We start from the raw sequence: 13,085 nt of genomic DNA, 5'->3' as shown, positions 1-13,085 counted from the left end.
CTATTATAAATGTACACAACACAACATAAAATGTCATTGTTTAACTGAAAATACTTTTAATTTTTTTTTTAAATACCAGAATTTTTAAACAAATAAAAATCATGAAATAACAGAGAAGAAAGAAAAATATTGTGGTTTATCAGATACTTATTCTCTTCATTGTCTCAATCATACTGTGTAACGAGCCCAGCATCAGTAACTAAAATGAATAAGCACTTATTTGTCTTGTAGGACTGTGGGTTAGTAATTAGACTTAGCTCTTCTGGATTGTTTTTCTGGTCTAGGATGGGTTCATATACACACCTATGGTCAGATGTCTGTTGGTCTTCGATAGTTGACTGTTCAACGTGTCTCTTACCTTAAAGCAAACTAGCCCAGGAATGCTCTGTGGGCAGTAGTAGGAATAGCAGTACAGAAGTAGAAATAGGCAAGTGTTTTCTTGAGGTTCTGCTTGAGTCAGCTGATCACATCTCCTTGGCCAAAGCAAGTCAGATGGTTAACCCCAGATTCAGTGTACAAGAACAATTGGTGTAACATCAGGAGCAGGGACAAAGTAAAACTTTTTGCAAACTATCACACTTGGGAAATTTAATTCCTAGTGCTTATAGAAATAATTTGTCTTTTTGTGTCTCATCTGTTATGGCATCATGTGTTGCAGATTCAAATTTTATCTCTAGTTTTATATTCTAATCAGCCTAAATCAGAAATGTTTTGATAAATTTTATCAGAGACATTACATTGTTCACTATGCAATGATAACAGTGATAGTTTCTATAAACTGAATGGTTCTAGATATTTTGGGGAGGTGAAAAATACATCAATATTGATGTAATGTTACTGCCTCAAAGATATATTCAGGGATTTTAGAGTTTAAAAATTAAAGGTTGGAGCAGAATCAGGAATAATACCAGATATCCTATTTTAATATGGTGGAGCTAAACTATTATCTCTTTATTTAATTTAAAAAACAATATAAATATCAAAAAAGTATGAATCATGATTGTTTTTATTTAGCAAACAACCATAAAATACTTTCTTCTTTGTTGATCCAATTTTGTGTCTTTCTGACTTTTCACTATGAATATAATTCAGTTTATCACAGCTCCTTTGGTACAAAAACTATAATTTCAGACAGCTCTAATATCTTCCTAGCATCCCTAACTGTGCTGTGATTTCCCTTTGGAGACCCCTAATGAGCCATTTTCTTGGGACTGCTGTCTGATCTCTTACAGTCCCTTAACATAAGGTATAGTATCCTGAGCATAAAATAACTTCTTATCCACTCAATTTGTTCTTGAATTTGTGTAATTTTTCTGTTACTTTCATGCTTTCATTCCCCATATACAAAATCATATACTAATTCTATTTTTTAAGAACAATGAAATATTAACACATGATTCTTAATTATGTAAGTATTTTCAATGTATATTAATAAAAATAAAATGATAATAGTGTTTTAGAGGGAAAACGTCTTGCTTCTTTGTTTCAATTATGTCTTTATTTTTTCTGTTTAAAATGTGAATCATGACCAACAAATTGCAGATCATTAATATCTTGTGAAATTTCTTTGAAAGATAAATAATGCTATAAATATCTGAAATTTGTTGGACAATATTTTCTAATTTATTTAGAACACAAATATAAATGATTATAAAACTTCTAGATTTCATTGTTTTAACTTTCAGGTACCTTGACTTGTGGTAGCTAGGTAAATATTTAACAACCGGTGCTACCAAAAAAAAAAAAAAGGTCTAATTTGGAGTATATGTAGTTCAAGATATCAATGTGATGCCATGAATGCAGCGTTGGGAAGAGGTGTATGCAATCATCTCTTTGAGCTAACTGTGAGCAGCCTCTGTGAGTGGGATCCAGCACCCCTGAGTCCTTAAATATCTTGTTTCACTTTCTTCAAATGATACAGTTATATATATATATACTCTCTTAGTTCTTCTGGCAATCAAAAGACCTACAGGGATTAATAATAAAAATTATTTATGTGGACTTGGGCCAGAACTAAGTTAGGTATATTATAGGGACTACAGTGAACTGGAGGGCTTATCATATCAGCTAAATGGCACAGCAATTACCTAGTTCTAGAGGACTATCTCTGGAATATTTCCAGATTCCCTTTCTGTGAAATCATGTTTACTGAGTATTTCTCCTTAAAAAGATATATTTTCATTAATAATTCCTATATGAGATAATATGTACATAGACTTTAGTGTTCCCTAGTATTCCACTCTACACTAGCCAGAGATTCATAGTCACAAGGTTTATACATATGCATGCAAACACTTTATATTAGAGTCTGGTTGAATGTGTTACCATGAATCCATATTCCTAGGCAAAAATATATGGCTCAAAATGAGAACACATAATGCTAACGAGACAATAGATGTAAATATAATACACCACTAAATGAAAGAATAGATAAATTGGACTTTATATTCAAAGCCTTCTCATCTTCATGTCTCACTGTTGAAAAATCAAAAGGCAAACCATAAATGGGACAAAATATTTGCAATACTCATGACTCTAAAAAGACCTGTGTCTTGAATATATAAATAACTTTTAAAATTCAATAAGAAAACCACCAAGAAAAAAATAACCAAAATTGAAAAAATACTTCACAAGGAAAGATATGTTAATAACCAGTATACACATGAAAATATGCTCAACCTCATTAATCATCAAGGAAATACTAATTTGTATTAATTTAAGCTACAGTGAGATACAGCGTCATTTCTGCTAGAATGACTAAAAGACAAAAGACTCGTTATCATTTTTGAGAATGTTAAATGTTAGAGAATGCAGATCAGAATAAATTCCTTCAGAGGAAAACACAAGATAAAATTCTAAGCAAATATGGAAGGATTAACCTGTAATAAATCTATTTTCCTTTTAATAGGAAGGAATGAAATCACTATGTGCACAGAATAGGTACAATTCTATTTGTGGTAGAGTAATAATGTTAGAGTTCTTGACATGTATTTTCTCAGGGATCTAAGAAGCAGGTTTATCATTCGGTAGTGAGACTTATTGAAGATAGTGGAGAAAGGAGACATTAAAATCTGTTACATTGGAAAGCAGGAAAAATGGTACGATTGCTGGGCAGTGTTGTCTTCATTTGCATTTGGGTGATTTTATAGTGCTAATATCCAGTAGAGGCTGAGAGGACAGAGTCTGGAGTCAGACCACATGAATTCAAATCTTATATCTGAAAAATCCTATACGTGATATTGGAATATTTTCTTGTGCTTCTCTTTCCTCATGTGTAAAATTAGGATACTTAAAGTAGGTTGTTTTCAAAGGTGAAGTGAGTTAATATATGTAAATATTTAGATACTTTATGTATATAGTGTTACCTCTTTGTTAATAATAGAAATATCTCTATGTTCAGGTGCTCGGGAACACAAGGAAATAAATAAGGAAATAGACAAGGTATAGCTGGGAAAAGACACATAGTTACACATAGACACATAGAATCTGCGTTGGAAATTTTTCAGATCAGCGCACTGGAGAGTGAGTTTAAACAAATACCCTATGCTAACACATATGTATGGAATCTAAAAAACAAAACAAAACAAAATGGTACTGATGAACCTAGTGGCAGGGCAGGAATAAAGACGTAGACATAGAGAATGGACTTGAGGACATGGAGGGAGAGAGGGGGAAGCTGGGGCTAAGTGAGAGTAGCATGGACATATATACACACTACCAAATGTAAAATAGATAGCTAGTGGGAAGCAGCTGCATAGCACAGGGAGATCAGCTCGGTGCTTTGCGACGACCTAGAGGGGTGAGATAGGGAGGGTGGGAGGGAGGCTCAAGAGGCAGGGGATATGGGGATATATGTATGTGTATGCATGTGGCTGATTCACTTTGTTGTACAACAGAAACTAACACAGTATTGTGAAGCAATTATACTCCAATAAATTTGTATTAAAAAAAAAAAAGGAAAGAACATTCTCAAGGGTATTATAATGAACCGGAATCTATGCTGAATAACAAGAGAAGTGAGAATGTGTGGGGTAATAGTAGTGAAATAATGGGGATGGAGTTATGAGTTGGATTTCTACATGAGTTGGGTAAACAGGCAAATAAGAGAGGAGTATAGAGAGTATATTCAGAAAGTTGGACAATTCAGATTTCTGAATCAATGTATTTGCAAATCAAAGATTTTAAGGTCCGATAATGGGGATGGAGACTGACATGATATGGGGGAAATGGTTTTGGTGGATAAGAAGATCCAAGGGACTGAGTGGTACATTTCTGGACTAATCATCTATGTGCAATTTGAGGTTATACAGAAGAGTAAAAGCAGGAGGAGTACTATGAGCCAGATTCCAAAGGTCTTAATATCCGAACCAGAGCCAATAAGAAGTCTGAATATGAAGTACTACATAGGATTGAAAGTGGTATCTCATATCACGTGCTTCATTGAAACTAAATCTTTTATAGGAGGAAACAAGATAAAAGTTTTGGAAGTACAGTGAGAAATGAGGAAACCTACACTACCTCCATCTTTGCTGGTGCCTAAAAGCCTTCACCTGAGAGCTATACTAAAGAGGGCAGTATCACTGAGGTCTATCTGGGTTAAGAAGACAAAATGAACTTTCAGAAAAGAGGTTAAAGGACATTTGATAAAATGTTCAGGAGGGTGGGGAATGATGTAGAATTGGGATATATTAGAGGATATATAGAACATAATGGAATATAAATCAAAGTGAGGAAAGATGGGCCTGGGAGACTGGGATTTGTGCCCTTAAATAAGTAGAGTCTAGCACATGGGTTGAAACTTGATAGTCTCTTAAAGATAAACAGTCTCTCATCTCTAAGAAGATATTTGGAACATCCATGCAACTATTCTGTGCTGCAGCTAATTATTATTTGCTGGCCTGGATTAAGGCAATCCTGGTGGGAGCATTAGGCTTTCAGATGACCTTTAGGTGACCACCCTTTCTGGAAACTATGAGGAAAGACCTAGAAATGAACAAAGAAACAAAGTTCACATACACTAAAGTTCCTGCATTGTGAGCATCAAAATGCCCCCATTTTTTTCATTCAAAATATTTCCTCTGTTTAACATATAATTTCAATTGATATCTAACAATATGAAAACTTTTAAATGTACATTTAAATATATCCAATTTTTGATTAGTCTGTGAAGGTGAAAGATCATAGACATTATGAAGATTGATATCAACATAAATTGTTTTAACCCATTCCTTAATTATATAATTTCTCACTTTCAGAGTGTGCTATAAATAGTAACCAAAATTTCTTCGTAGCAGTGCCAATCTTCAGCTTAGCATATGAATTCAAACAGGAGAGACTGAAATTCTGATCAGTGTGTCCTGTGTCTTCAGTTTAACCTGAATTCCTGCTGATTGAACTATGAGGCAATAATGACAGCTTCCTCACTGAGAAGGGTCACTGATAACTGTACCACTTCATGGGCACTGCCCTTCCCGACCCCATCACCAAAGAGTAAGATAGTTTATTTTTCCTAAACACTACAGTAGGGAGTTTTCGGAGTAAGGACTCTTTTCAGTGCACAATAACATATCAGAATTCGTGTATAGACAGTAAAGCAGCATATCCACAAATCCCTAGAACACCAAGCTGGATATTCTCCTTTCTGCAGGTTTCTTCCACATGTTTTGAGGTGAAAACAATGATAAAGGCATTGCATTGCCTCCCTGTCCCAATTGACTACAAGTCCGTTGAACACTATCTACAAACATTACTTTCAAATATTCTGCAAGGCTGAATTTTTTTATTTAAATGGTGGCTGTATAAGTTCCAAAGAACAGTGGTTAGTGATCTGTTTATCAGGCAGATAGATACCCTCTCTTAAGGAATGATCTTTATCTTCCTTCGCAGGTTGTGGAATCCTTAAAATCAGGGAACATATCTCCTTTCACTTTTTATATTTAAATGTATCTGTATTGCTTAGTAGAATGCTAATTAAAGGTGTTTAATAAGTGTATGTTGACTTTTTGCAGATGTGGCAGCATCTAGGGAAAAGGAAAGTCTTTTCTTCCTATACTTATATTCCTATTATGTAACACTAGACAAGAATCAGAATGACATATGACTTCAATAAAATCCATTAAATGTTTATACTGTATTAAATGCTCAAAATCTATGATGATGAAAAATAAGGTACAGCAACAGGCCTCTAGCAGTTTGTAACTTAGTGTTCTGCAAGTATCTAGGTACTCTAATAAATCCATAAGTCCATGTGACTTAGTTTTTGCAGAATTATTTTTTTTTAAAAGCATTCAATTAGATCACTTGTTAACATTAATACATCTGAAAAATCAATTTCTTCCTTCCCCAATTTCCACTGAACAGGGACCATCCCACAGGTTCACATTCCAAACTCCACAAGCCCTATTATGAATTTAGGGAACTTTGTTCTCTCACTCCCTTTTCTCTCATTAATACATTTATTAGAGAGCATGGCACCCTCCCAGCAAGCAAAAGGAAGAAAATAACTGAGAGAAAAAATAGATAATAGGAAGTCTGTGAACACTCACATATTTTAAAAATTCTTCTTAGTATTTTATTGGCCTCCTCAATTAGATTATTGGAATAAGCATAAAGCAGAATATTCTTCTACAAAACATTTTTTTTCCACAATACATATGGAGGATGCAAAGTTTTATGTTTCATTATATTGTTCATAATTCTAAGAGCAAGTTTTAAGACAAGTTTTCCTTTGTGATGTTGATTTCTTACAATATTCACCCAATGTCTCTCAAACTAAAGGGCAAACCTAGCTGGTCCATTCAGTGTCACATGTTTTGAGCAATACATCTTTTCCATTCTAAAATAATATTTACCACCAATAGTTCTGTACAATTTAAGTAAACCTAAAGAAACTTTTTTTTTTTTTCAACTTTTCAGGACTTTATTTGGTTTCCAGGACCAGATCCTGTACATTTCCAAGCTTCCTACTCCAACCCCACTAATAGTATTTCACCTTCAAAAGTTTGATTTTTTTTTTTTTTCTGGAATGTCAATGATACTCATGATTTGCTGGTTACATCTTCAAGTCACACTTCTCCTGCTTTATTTTTTTATTGTGCATTTTTCCAGCCAGCACATTTGCTGTCTTTCCCCTGAAGAATCTTGTTCCACTCCTCCAGGACCTTCACCTCTTCCAGAAGGGCCTTTTCCTCCTCTTGAAAAACACTGTTCTCCTCTCTCAGAGCCTTGTTCTCTTCACAAAGGGCCTGTTCCTCGTTCCACAGAGCTTGTTCTTCCATCTCCAGCGCAAGTCCTTCTTCCATCAGGGCCTCTTGCTCCATCCTGATCGCACACTCCTGATGTTGTAGGGCATTGATCTCCTCAGGTAGAGAACTTATTTCTTCTTGAAGGGCTTTCGCCTCGTTCTGGAAGGCTTTCTCCTGTTCCCTGAGAGCCTTGATCTGAACTTCCAGGGCTCGATCCTGTTGCCAATAAGACTTACTTTCTGTGTTCAAGGCATTGACTTTTGTCCCCAGGTGGTTTTTGGTTTTCTAAAATCACACTTTTAAACTTACACAGCAGCTGGTTTTGCTGTCTCAGGGACTGGTTCTCCCCCCGGATTAACTGATTGTCCATTTGGAAAGCTTTGTTTTCTCCTCGAAGGGCTTTGTTTTCTCCCCAGAGGGACTTGTTTTCTTTTCTGAGAGCCTTGTTCTCAGCCCTGGACACATTATTGTCTCTCTGAAGATTTTTTTCCCACCTCCTGAGATCCATGTTTGAGCTTGTTTTGATCTTGGGTACAAGAAAAGAAAGAGGAAAACAAATGCAGTGTCTTCCATCTTTTAAATTCAGAGACAACCATTGTTTCTTAGTGTTTTATCTGAGAAGAGTATATAAGCTCCCTGTGTGCTGGGTTCAACCAAAGGTGAACTAATGATATTTGGAACAAAAAAGGTCCTAGATTTGTTGAGAATGTGTTTGTATAGAATTGGCTGTTGGTTGACTTGCACAAATAGTAAACCCAGCAGGGATCTAACAAGGCTCAGCCAGGCTCACTGCCGGGGAAAAAAAAGTGAATTTATGAAGAGAAGTCAGCAAATTAACTATTAGGTTGATATAAAAAAAAATGAATAAGTTTAAATATCAACACACAAAAATTACACAATAATAATTCTAGATTACATATTGAATCTAGATGCCAGATAAAGGTTAACGTGTTGAATTGTTATCTGTGTTAAACTAAGCTAAACTCTGAGCTAAACTATGTATAATCAACTATTAATCTTTCACTAATGTATTCATTATTTTAATTAAATCACCTGCTATTGGTGTGGAAAAATACCATCTATTTAAAAAAAAATGCCTTGCTTTGTAAGAACTAGAAAATATTTTTAAAGAAGTTATACACTATAATTTTTACCATATTTACCGAGGCATTTAGTAGTAGTATTACAAATTTAAACAAATATTCACACACTTACATTTCTGTGGTCTCTGAATTCCCTGCAAGCCTGATTTCTCTTAGTACTAGAAAACAACTTGTCAGGATTTTATGTCATCAATAGTGATGTCATATGGTGTTGACTCTAATGATATAATGGGTGCTATATGTAGTGTTTGGCTGGTTTTTGGTATGTTTTTTAAGAAAAAAATATAATTTAAAAAGTAAGGTCATATTTGATACCTGTCTATACTATTAATGAATATGTATTTAGTCCTTGCTTTCATCTAAATTATTCAAATTAATTTATAAGATTTATTTTTGTTATAAGCAAAATAACTTCTAATTATCATAACCTAGGAATTAACAAGTACTAATAAACACTGTACAATTAAAGGTGAAAATACTTTAAATGATTTTAAGATCACTGAAACAATAATATACTCAATAATCAGTATTAGGTAAATTTGTAAATTATACTAAGGAAATAGCACTGGACACATTTTAATTCCAGTAATCCTATCTAAGGTACATTTTTAGATTATCCAATATATGTCTACTGTTAGAATATAAAACAAAAGAGTATTTTTATAATTTTTTAAAATGTAAAATTTTGGTGAAATATTAAAACATTTAAATATTAGTATATTACATAGATGTCACAATGTTTTAACTATTTATACTTATAAAGTTATAACTGGCTTAAGGTATAAACTTGAAAATAGAATATATAATAGTATGTATAATCCCAAACCACTCACCTTCATAAAGATTTGCCAGTTTATTCACTGTGCCAGATTTCTTACCAGCTATTTACATTATATCTGTTTAATAAGATTGAAAAAGTATTTTTCTCACACATTCATAACTCTCTAACTTAATAAAATAGATTAAAAAATTATAATGGCATGGAATGAGAGTTAATGTAAAATTAAGAGGATCTATGTGAAAATTTTCAATTTCTTTGTTTTTAACTTTATGAGAGTGAAATATCCATTTGATCATCTTCATCTATAATTGAGTTGAGAAAGTATTTTATGTAACTATGTACCGGCTTCTTCTTTATACTAGTGTTCCTAGTCTAGCTGTTTTACTACTGCTACCATGGTAGCTGAAGATTCAGAAAGAGTTCCAAAGACTTTGGAACATTTTGTGTTAGAATGCTGTAATTCTTGAGACTTAAGGACAAACTGGGAAGCAAGAAGAAAATCTCTGTTGCCCTTGATCTATTGAATAAATTGAATTTATAATTTAAAACTTTTCCTCAATCTACAGGCCCAGATGGTTTCATCTATGGATTCTTTTAAACATTTAAGAAAGAAAGAATATTAATATTTCTATGAACTCTTTCAGATGAGAGAAAAAGAAAATAACTTGTTGTTTTGAGACCACATTACTTTACATAAAACCCTGGCAAGGATATTACAAGAAAGAAAAACTATAGTCTGAAGTATCTCATAAACACAGATGCAAAAATCCTAAACGAAAGATTAGTACACCAAGTACAACAATACATAAAATGCAAAATGTGTCATCCATTTAACCAAACTGAGTTTAATTCATGAACACAAGATTGAGTTAACATTGGGAAATCAATTAATGTCATTCACTACATTAATTTATTCTGTTAAGAACAAGGGAGAAAACTTTCATCTCCTGCCAAGATGAGAAAAGTAATTTCAGAAGATTCAGAAAAAGCATTTTATAAAACAAAAATCAATACACTTTCACCATTAAAACCAAACCAAACTAACAATACCATTACCAACAATTTTTTAGCACAGTAAGAGCAGAAAATAACTTCTTTAATTCAATTATGAGTATTAAGAAAAACCTGCAGAAACATACCAGATGATAAAATACAAATAGATCACAAGTATATTAAGATGCCTGCTATCATCACTTTCATTCTTCATTGTCCTGGAATTTTTACTATGACAAGATAAGAAAGTATGTAAGGATTAGAAAACAATAAGGCTCTCAGGATTTGCAAGTAATATTTCAAACATTTCTGAGAAAATGTTAAATTATTATAATAAAATAGTTAAACTACAGCTAACCTATTAAAATTGAATATGATTTAGTAAGCTTATTGGATATAAGGTCAATCTAAAATCAGCTTTATTTACATATACTCAACTAACGATTGGAAAAGGAATTTTATAATTATATATTATTTACATTGGCAGCAAAAGCATCTAGAAATGAATTTATGCAAGACCTCTATATAGAAAAATATAAATATTATTGAGAGAAATTACTGAGCTACAAATAACAGGAAGAGTAGACCATGTTTATGATTGGAAGGTTCAATACTGGAAAGATGTTAAGCTTCATCAAATTGATTTATATTCAATGAATTCTCTGGAAAAATAATCCCAGCAGTTTGTATAAGCCCGTGTGTGTAAAATGAAAAGTTGATTCTCATATTTCTATTGAAATGCCAGGAAACGCAATGACAATCTTAAAAAGAAGATCAACTTTCTAAAAAGCTATAGTAAATCAAAAAGCGTTGTATGAATTCAAGGATAGATAAGTAAACCAATGGGACAGAATAAGAAGCTCAGAAACAGATGTACAAATTCATGGACTCTTGCTACATGGGATAAAACTGACAAATCTCACAAACAACAGAGTCAAGTGAAATAAACAATACATCTCGCATGATTTTATTTAAAAAATGCAAAATCATGTGATAATGTATGATATTACAAGTCAAAGTAAAGAGAATTTCTTAGAGGTAAGGATGTGCTAATGATGGCATGCTAGCAGTGTTCAATATTTACTTCTACGTGTGTATTCCTAGAGTTTGCTTATTGCTTGATATTTCATAGAGCTACCCACATGATTTGTGTGTTTTTATGTATGTATGATTTACTCAAAATATTAATGTAAAAAGCAACAGGAGAAAATGTTCACACATAAATTGATGTATGTGTGTGTTTGATGTTTTTATAGAAGTCTACCACTTAATAGCAGTGTTATCTTGGACAAGGTAACTTTTTCTCTCTTCATTTCGTCAACCGCGTAATGAAGAATACCTGATTATTTTCGTATGTGGATACAATGAATTGAACTACATATAAGGAACTTGGAAGTTTGTGTGGCCCATGATATGTGTGAGTCACCACCACCATCATGAACATCGTCATTATTATTATTTTTTTAAAAGTTTACTTATAGGGAAAAGAACTTTCTAACATGTCTTTACATCTGTATCAAATATCACTGGCATTGTTGCTCCTTTCACAAAATTTGCTGTTTCAGGATTTTCTAAAATTCTTGGTCAAATACGTTATTTCTGATCTCCTCAGATAAATCATAAACAAACTTCAAGTCAGTCTTGCCTTTGATTTTCATTCAAAAAACAATTAAATAGAAGAAAAGGAAACAAAGAAAGTGACTCCCTGACTGTTTATTTATTAGTAATATTAGAAGATAAAGACTTGATTAAAGGAAAACAGATGTCATGTTTAATAACATCATTTTAGAATGGAATGTTTTCAAGCTTTCTAAGCTTTTTTCTAAATATCTGTTTATTGATTTGTAGATGAATAATCTGGTTTCAGACTTTTAATTTCTTTTAACTTGTTGACTAGTGCCATGTTCTATTTAGTAATGTAAGAATAGTGCCCATATAATTGCGGATTATTGGGTAGAGCTAATATAGTAAAGTTTCAAAATCACATCCTCAGGAAACTTCTTGCAGCTAGTCGGGAGTCACCTAACACCATTTTGTAGTTAACATGATTTATTTGCTGTGCTTTTTTGTTGAAGGCTTGGCACATATTGATTGCATAAAACATTTTATAAAAAATAAAACACCACATAAAAAATTGTGGTGTTTACAAAGTCAGTATTCTAGAATTAAATGTCTTAACATTTAAACTAGTGTAATCTGGCCCTGGCTCCTGTCACTTTCCAGTTCTATGACCTTAAAAGCCCTTTTAGAGAATGAGCTGTCTCATTAGGCTGCCCAAATCAGCCTAAATGACTCTTATCTAAAGTAAAATCAGGACTTTTGAGGAAGGCGCAGCCACAGGTATGTCAGGACCACAAATCCAGAGACACTTGGGGGTGAAAGGTGAAGTTATAACTTAAATCTTAAATATTATATTCCACAAGTTATTTGAGCTCCTGAGATTGGGAAAATAGCACAAGGAAAGCAAAAGACAAGCAGGAATCAAGCATGACTAATGTGGTATTATTGAGATTTTTGACGTACCATTCTCAGTAGTATCATTATGCTCTGAGTTGTATCCCACCAAATTCATGTGTTGAAATCCTAACCTCCAGTAATTCAGAATGTGAATGTATTTGGAGATAAAGTCTATAAATAAGTAACTATTATAAATTAAAATGAGGTCATTAGGGTGGGCCCTAATCCAATATAACTGGTGTCCTTGTAAGAAGAGGAAGTTTGGATACAGGCACAGAGGGAAGGCCATCTAAGGACAAAAGGAAAAGACCGCCATCCCCAAGTATCAGAAGAAATTAATCCTGCTGACACCTTAATCTTAAACTTCTAGCCTCCAGAACAGTGAGAAAATATGTTTTTGTTTAAGTCACTTAGGGGTACTTTGTTATGGCAGGTCTAGCAAACTAATGAAAGAATCATTCTTCTCTGTTTAAGTTCTGAAAAAATTGACCTGTGAAATTAGATCCA

The 13,085-nt window shown here is 33.1% G+C and overlaps 1 pseudogene across 1 annotated transcript; it reads right to left on the bottom strand.

Annotated features, from left to right (window-relative positions):
- Positions 1–1,921: 1,921 nt before the first annotated feature.
- LOC309615916 lies at positions 1,922–11,322 on the bottom strand (annotated as a pseudogene). Its single transcript has one exon. The product of its transcript is annotated as an uncharacterized misc_RNA (transcript).
- Between the last annotated feature and the right edge of the window lie 1,763 nt (positions 11,323–13,085).

Source organism: Balaenoptera borealis (assembly GCF_965194805.1).
Source record: "Balaenoptera borealis genome assembly, chromosome: 18".
Classification (NCBI taxonomy): domain Eukaryota; kingdom Metazoa; phylum Chordata; class Mammalia; order Artiodactyla; family Balaenopteridae; genus Balaenoptera; species Balaenoptera borealis.
The sequence above is the reverse complement of the archived record's forward strand: the minus strand, read 5'-3'. Positions and strand labels throughout refer to the sequence as shown.